Here is an 8771-nt window from a genome sequence, read left to right as displayed (position 1 = left end):
GGTAACTCTCTATATCTCAAAACCCTAGCTACTTTCCTGGGTTGGACTTCAGCCATAGCCTCTCCTTAGTATTAACAGAGGCTATATTAGATATCTCTCTGCTCAATGTGACTGATCTTTTTGGTTAGGTATGCCAGCCCTGGGTGTGCAATCTTCTTCATGCTTTGTATAGGGGAGTCCAGATACCTCATACAGAGGCACATCGCTGGACAGCACAATCACTAAAAGGCAGGCACGACCCACTTCAGAAATACAACGGGGGGACTTCTGAAAGTTTGATCCGTCATACAAAAACCAAACAGCCCATTCTCGCTGTGCATGCCATTGCTACGCAAAGACATTCAGCAACCTGCTTTTAAAATGCTGAGTGTGAATACATTACATTAGCAAAAGTAAGAAACAATTTTTGATGAAGCTTGTTTTGATCTGGGCTACTACCTTGCCTTACAGATCTGTAGCCAACTGATAAGAGCAGGCTGTCCTTGGGCTTAGCTCAGAAGACATGACATTTTTGTTAATGCTGTTAATCTCATTAGGCATCTGCCTAGAAGTTTTTCCACAGCAAAATGACTCAGAGAATAGCATGGGTATGGATTATTTCTTAACACACCAGACTTTTTTCTGGCTTTGGAGCATTCACAGCTACCAAAATTAAACAGCTTATACTCTGTTAAGGCAATCCCAACTGATTCAGTAAAGTGCAAGCTACTTTGACTTTATTTGAATGACGCATATACCACTTTCTACAGAAGAATAGCTTGACAATTTAGGTTATTACAATGGACTGTTCACATTAAACTAAGTTGTCACCATCTGTTCCACCTTACATTTACAAATGCAAACAAAAGCGTTCACAGTTTCAGCTGGGGCATATTCCTTGTCCTGCACAGTGCACAACATATTTCTGTTTTCTGGGGGGAATTTAGACCCAGACTGGGGAAAACTTTCCTCTTCTGATATAACAAATTCTTTGATAAGACCACAGCAGTTTTCAGATGATACTGCAATGTTTGTGAAGAGCACTGTATAGAGTACAAAGTAAGTGATGTTTGAGAGCACAAGTCCCCTTTCACATTCTTCCGTATGTTCCTCACTCTGGTTAGGTTCCTGATATATCACAAAATCCACTGCTAAGAAAAACAACTCTAATGCATAAAGTCTCAGTGGGGATACTGTGATGATATCTTCTCCTTGCCTGTTCTAATATTATAAAATTACCCTAAAAATGGAAAATGGATAACGTCACACCATGCTAAGAAGCAAAATAATTCTCATTCACTTTCTGATACTATGTTCCTTAAAGAATTAATTCCAAAGCACAAGCCGAAGTAGATCCTAGCCTTTTTGTACCAAGGAAGCTGTTGTAACAGAATCAGCATTTGTGTGAATTGATATACTTTCCTCTTTAAGCTCCTCTTTTAAAAACTCAATGTGAATTCTCATAAGAAAACCCAAGAAGGTTTTCCTGTTTGTTCCTCTTTTTCCCCCTTTCATTGCAAATGTATAATATGAATTTCTAGCCCTCTGGGCTTGCAAAAGGCAACCTTGCAAAATGATAAGCACACAGTAGTTACACTTACTGAGTTGTCAATATTCAACTGTTAATTAGTTTGCTAATAGTACAGGCCTGATAGTACTTCAGTAAAAGAAATTCCGCTGTTTCAACAATCTTGCCTATCTTATTTTCTTGACATATTAAGACCAGAGCAATGAAGTCTGTTATTATTTCTGTCTTTATTTCTTCACCAAAGACTTCCTTTGAGACAGCAAGGTGATCGGTAATAGCAGACAAAGTCTCTCGTCTGTAGGATTCCAGTTTGAATTCAGAAAGGGATGGCAGTAACCAGAAACCTATTATTTTCCATCACTAGATATGAGTGTGTCTTGCAGTACATAGATATTCCTACTGGAAAATGTTTATCAGAAAAAAAACACTACTGCAACTGCTGCCTACCCTAGGCAGCCTACATATGTTAAGCTACAGAATTTACATACTCTGTTAGCCTTAAAGGTCCAGTCAAAAACATATCTGGAGGGCCCTTTTTCTGTTACACTTCAGCCTATTTCTAGAGAGTAAAAATTGCAGCTGGCTAGCAAATATAAGTGGCATCAGCAGAACATTTTTTTTCTTGAAATACACAATTTTGATGATGAAAACTGAAGTACCATTCTGTGGCAAAGTTTTTATTGACTGCAACAACATTTTCTTTGGGAGAAGAATTTAAATATTCATTGTAATTCATTTAGGCTTTTCTATTTGCTTTCCTTAAAAACTCTTGTTTGGATACTGGGGAGGTGAGGCACTGCATTGTCTAGAACTGATAAAAATAGCACTAGAGTTTTGAGTTACTTGCTTAGGATGCTAAACCAAGCTACCTCCCATTATCCCATAGGACATCTCACACATCTGGTGAATGTTGAGACATGCCTGTGTAGTTCTGCATAATGATTCCTGGAGCAGACAAGCTCTACATAGATCTCTGGAGTTTATCAAAGAAAACCAAAACATATAAGGACACTTCAGTCTCCTCTGGTAGAATACAAAAGGCCGCCGAATAATGATGAACTTTACCAAAGGCTTCTAAGAGAGTTAACAGAATAGATTAAGTCATGAATTAGACATTTTGGCACTTATGTGAAATAGATTAGTATTATTAACTCTAGCTAGTGGGGAAATTAGACAGGGATAAGTGGAAGTGCCAAATTTCCATGATTTAGTTTTTGGATGTCCACGTTTCATAGCCAGGGCTTGATTTGCAGAGCAGCTGAGTACACACAAGGCAACTGAAGATATTTAGGAGCTGCAAGAAGTTGATATTTCTGCATACTGTTCAGCCAAAGGCTGGACAGTTGTATGTAAAGTTATAGGCTATTTCTTAAAAATTTGAACAAGTGCCTTGCCCAAAATGAAACAGAGCATATCTTTCCTCATAAGTTTTTAACTAAATAAAAACTACATATATGAAATAAAATAAGCGAAGTGCATTATGGACTCTAAAGTAAAAAGAGGTATGAGTTATTTAAGGCATATCATAGTATCTTGACAATGTGTGTAAATGGACATGGATGAAAAGGAAATTATAATCACATTTCTTTGGCCATTATAAACACACTGTCTGGTTTGATACTACAAACAGCACAAACATTTCTTAGATGATCAAAATTAAACCTTATTCCTAGTTGGATATACTATCTGATATATCAAGGCAACAGGACTCCAGCTGCTCATGGACCCTGTGGAAATAATTTTGTCTCTTGCTCATGAAACTCCAGAGACCTATTATAAAGAAATGAGGAAGAAGGAAGCCTTTGTAACAAATGACTTTACTGAAATAGAGGCTATTTCAAATATCTAATTTCAGTCTTAATCAAAAAGTTAACAAGACAGCCAGGTAGGATCTGGCTGTCATCCCTAACAATGCTCAGGAGCCAAATATACTCTAATACTAAATATCATGAAACTTCTACAGCACAAGTTGTAAATAGAATTGGATCTCATACAAGGAATTTTTGGCTTACTGGATCTACTAAACAACAGTGGGCTAATTCCTTTTCCCTAATATATATACATATTACCCAATTTTGATTACTATCTTATGCTTAATTACAGATTCCCTTTAAAGGTTCTTTTTTTCCCCTCTGTTTAATACAGGAAATAAGCATGCAATCTTGTTGCATCCTCTTGGTCCCACTATTTAAGGCAGATCCAAATCCAGAGCTAAGCAGAAACAGGTCACATGAATACGTGAATTCAGAAGCTGACTGCTCTTCCATCTTAAACAGAAGTTAATCAGTTCTTAGGCCACTGTGACAGTGGCCTCTTTTCAGATAACATCATATGCTGAAGACATCCTGACTCTCGTGATCATCAAGATACAAAATCTATGCATGAACAGGTGTGCTTGCCGCTGTGTCCCCGAAAGTTTCATTTTGTATTTGTTTGCCTTCCTTCAGCCTCCAATCTATACTGGAAACATTTTTCTAAATTCCCTACTCCAAAGTGTTGTATAAGTTAATCACTCACTGGGGATCAAAACAATCTCAATGGCGAGGTCCACATGAAAGAACTAGACCCAGCTTCACCATACCTAACCCTTACGTATCCTGTATTGTCTACAGCCATAATCTTCCTTATACAAGAGCTAAACACCTCTGAATCCAGAGAAGATAGCATTCTGAATTACCTAAACTCCTTGGCAGGGAATCCTAAGGAGATGGGCTTAAGTTTCACCTCCTAAGAAGGAAAGGTCTGCAAAAAGGCTTCAGCAGCAGAAGTTTTAAGAACTTTATCTCAGACCACACAAGCACACACTCCTAGAAGAGGCAGATTCCTGCTTTAAACAAACAGTAGGAGGATTTGAAGCTCAGTTTCTCATCCTCAAACTGGAAGCTATAAACACCAGGTTGTAAGTAAAAAGGAAGGGAAATACACAGCATGCTTCCTCTTCCTTTCGCCTGTGATTAGTATGAAATTTCACCAGGCCTTATGTTCCAAGAGTATCCATTTCTTCAGTCTTTGCAGGTGTTATGGGGAAGGGAAAAATTCATTTCCAAATCCTGCTGGAGATTAAGCACCACACTGCTCACTGCAGAAGATACTTGCGTGCAGGCTCAGCAGACAGGTACTGTGGTATCGTAGCTGTCGGATAAGGAGGCCTCTGCAGGTTTAAGTAGTCGCTGAAAAGGCTATTGAGAATCTATACTTTGGATTTAGTCATTTAAAATAAAAGTTGAGCTTTGACTCTTCTGTGGTTACAGGCAAACTCACTAGCTATAATTACAGGCAGTGGTTTCTGCACTAGAAACCTGTTGTTTCCCTCATCCGTGCGCATCAAGAGAAGTAAGTGGTGGTTTATTGTAATTTAGATCTATATGCTGTTGATGGCTGATAAGATAGTTCCCTATGCACTGACAGAGACTTTCTCTGTGATGTTAGGCTATCTTAAAACGATTACAGAAAGTGATATGGAGTCTTGCATAGTGAGATGTATTTATGAAATGTTTCATATATCATAACATGTTTTGATAAATACTATAAAATGTACCCTAGTATTATGATAACAGATGCTTTAGAAAATGAATGTGGGTGATTGTAGGGGTCCAGAGTGCCCACACCCAGACGGAAAGTGAGGAAAGAGGTTACTGTCTGGTAGTTGTTCAGTAACTTTGTAATGTTGGCTGGTTTTACCCTCGTTCCTGTGAAGCACTTCGCATATCACAGAAACTCTTCCACTAACTAGCACTATTTATTAACTTTTTAACTATTTCTTTGCAAATTCCTTCTGCAAAGACATCAAGGAATTTTCACACTATGATCTGAGGAGCCCCACTGGTGTTTTTGTGCACAAAAATGAATGAAAAAGGTAGGTCTTTCCAGGAACACAGTAGAAGTGAATAGAGATGTCAAAGCCCAAATTAAAGATTTTCAAAGTCACAAAAGGGGAAGCCAATAAGGGATAAGGCATTAACTCTCTTTTTTCCCTTGAAAATTCCCTTCTTTATCCCTAAACATTATGTGAACAAAAATTGAAATTTTTGTTCACATCCATCTGTGACCAAAGACCAATAACTTTCAAAAGAGCTTACAAACTTTACAATCAATACATTCCTTGGATACATATGTAAATTATTATAGCCATATATATGTTAAGAAGAGAAAAGAAGACAAAGTTGTTGTTTGAGGTTCATTTTTTTTCATGTGCTACAGCTTGGCATAAAGACTTCATTTATTCTTATGGCCTGCCCATAGTTTGAGCTTTCCAAATTTTAATAGCTCCTTTTTAGTTCAGAATTCCACGTTCTCTTGTGGTTGCTGGGAGCAGGCTGGCTGCAGTCTTTCCAATTTCAAACTAGTTATCTCCTTCTTCCCTTCTAATTTATAGATTTGATTACTTTTTAAAGTACTGGAATTAGAGTGTATTTTCAACAATTTAACTTATCTTAACTAAGGCCATTTTAAAGAGTGCCTTACTATATCTTACCAAAAAACATTTTATTTTTTTGTCTGCATTTCTATTCAAAACGTCTTTCTGTACAGTCACTGAACTGTAACGCTAAAACTCTGTGTTTTTTTAATGCAAAACTAACTCTCTGTTCACTTGGAGAGAAAGGTAAAGTTTTGGCATGCAGATTATTTACATACACCTACAACTCCATTATTGGTAAATCAGAAAAGACATTCATTTTAAGAGGGAAAATGGATTTTTTGGGCATGAAAGGTCTGATCATACATGTTTATGTCCTGTGACTCAAGATTATCTGAAACTCAGAGCTTAATATATTTCTGTGAGTAAAGGAAAAATCCCAGCTACTACCAAAACCCACCCCAATCTCCTCTCCCTATTCTTTATGTGAAACCTTTCCCATACAACAAGATTTCTTAAACTGACTTCTCTCGTGTTTTATTTATTCTCCAATACATCCCCTTTTTGAAGAGAAACCAGCACATATCTGATAGGTCTGATTCTGCCACCATTAGTTAGATGTTATTTTGTCTACATATATACACAAGCCTCCAATATCTCTGCATGAGACAATTAAATTAGAAATATGAATTTATGGAGTTAGATTTTTAAAAATGTACGAATAATGCCAATGAGTAGTAATTGCAATATGTAACTACACGCACAAATGTAATTAGACACAGATATCTGAATGCATAAATATTCCACTTGCTTATTCAGGAAGGGTTGCTTTAAATGAACATTATTCAAATAATCGCACATGTGTTTTGCAAATGCAATTATACAATGAATTTTGCCTAAATCATAAATACTAGGTTATGTTAAATGTAGCAAGCCAAATAGCATGCATACATACTCTTGTTCTAACACTGAGCATGTGATTAACTGATGCACTTTAAAGCACTGTGATTTATGAACTGGCAACCATTTTTATTTTTATCCCTTTGTTTGCATTAGTTGTTACATGAGAAAACCTGACATCACATGCACTAGAGGACACATTAATTCTGTGGCTCTGTTCTTTTTCTGTATACAGAGAACTGGCTCTTTCTGTAGAGGTCCAGGGGTAAAGACCTCTGTTCTGCATAGGGGAGCAAATGTTCACCTTTTTATTGTGTCCAAAAGTGCTCTGTACCTACAGAAGAGAGGTTGGGGGTCTGGATTTGCAGTGCTCTATGTCACCGGTTGCACTGTGCCTGTCAGCCTTTATTATACCAACAGGAAAGAAAAGAATTCCCATTGATTTTTACCTTTCTTATTTTCACTATGTTCCTGATTTCAGAGCCACTGACTGTAAAGCAATACATTAAAACCAACTGAACTAGTGTCATAACCACATCATTATAGGCATGTAGCCACCATTTAGAAAATGTCAGCAATTAAATACAAAATTCAGTTAGTGAGAAGAAGGAAGAAAAATGCTGCTTGGCTTTGCAAGATATTTAAAAATCAAATTAGCTGCATCGGTACAACTGCTTTTTGCCGGCAAAGGAAATGTGTCGTCCATGTGAATATTAAATTAAATTAGAAGGAGTTTAAAAATATGTTCCCAGGAACAGTAACGCCAACAAAGCATCTGTACCTTATTCTTTTTTTATGCATAATATACTGAATTAGATAAAATCTGTCCATCCCATGCCATGATAATCTTAGAAAGGTCAACAAGAGTTTTATTCAGACTGGACTCAGGCCTAATATAAATCCAGTTTGGGGGCAAAGGATAATTTTAAATGGAAAACCAGCTGAGCTCAGCTCTCTTGTCATTTCTGTAGAACTGGAATTTTGCTGCTTTCAGTCACTGACTTAAATTGAAAGTCTTGGAAGAATTAGAGAAGTCTAAAAATGGGGCCAGATACAAATGCGAAACGAGTTTAACAAACTCAGAATGTCATTAAGGCAACACCTTCCTGTTGCTGCCTCCCACCTCCCAGAATGCTTAGAAAAGAGAACAGCTGGATGAGCTTGAGCAGTTTCTCTGACCTTGAAAATTCTGTGTCCTGGATGTCACCTGAAAAAAAAAACAATTTCTTCTGAATTCAAAGATAACCTAGCATGCTGGGCAGGATTCAAGTATCCTACAGTTCTGCTGACTTTGGTTTTCATTGTGGGCTTTTATTCCTAGAAATGAATCATTCTCACACATTTCTTCAATGTTTTAGCAGCAATAGGCCTGAGCTGTGAAGGCAGAATTCAGAATAAGAGCTGAATCTCATCTCATATTCATTTAAAATATGAGTCTTTCCACTGCATTCAGAGTTATCAAATGGATGTGAAATTACTGTAAGAAAGATCAGAACCAAGTGCTGCCTGGGCTTATCTTGACTGACTAAACATATACAGCCAGTAACCTTGAGCCAATGTGCTTCCCAGCTCTACCTCATTATTTTCTTGGTCTAGCCTTTTTTAGGTCAAGTACAAAACAATTTTATTTCTCTTTGCAAAATACCTAATCCACCGAAATCTGCAGAGCTAAATTATGCCAGTAGAGGAAATCACACTGCTTTTCTCCTTGTGAATATCTTCTGATCTACACTGTCAGAAACAGCTAGCAGAACTTGCTTTCAAACTGTAGCTTTCCCTCCCTCTGCTATCAGTAAGAATTACTTGTAGCACCTTTTGGGAAAGCAATAACATTTTGCACATGAAAATGAAAGGCACTAGGAACACCCATATGAAAGGAACAGACAGTTGGCTTTTCTCCTTCAGTGTGAGGGAAGCAATCAATTCCTGTGTACAACATCTCGATGGGACTGAATTGTGTGGTGAAGCAGTATATTGCGAAATGCAAACACCTTTTCACATGGTTCT

The sequence above is a fragment of the Apteryx mantelli genome, chromosome 4 (genome assembly GCF_036417845.1).
Source record: "Apteryx mantelli isolate bAptMan1 chromosome 4, bAptMan1.hap1, whole genome shotgun sequence".
NCBI classification, from domain to species: Eukaryota; Metazoa; Chordata; class Aves; order Apterygiformes; family Apterygidae; genus Apteryx; species Apteryx mantelli.
This window is presented reverse-complemented; position numbering follows the sequence as displayed.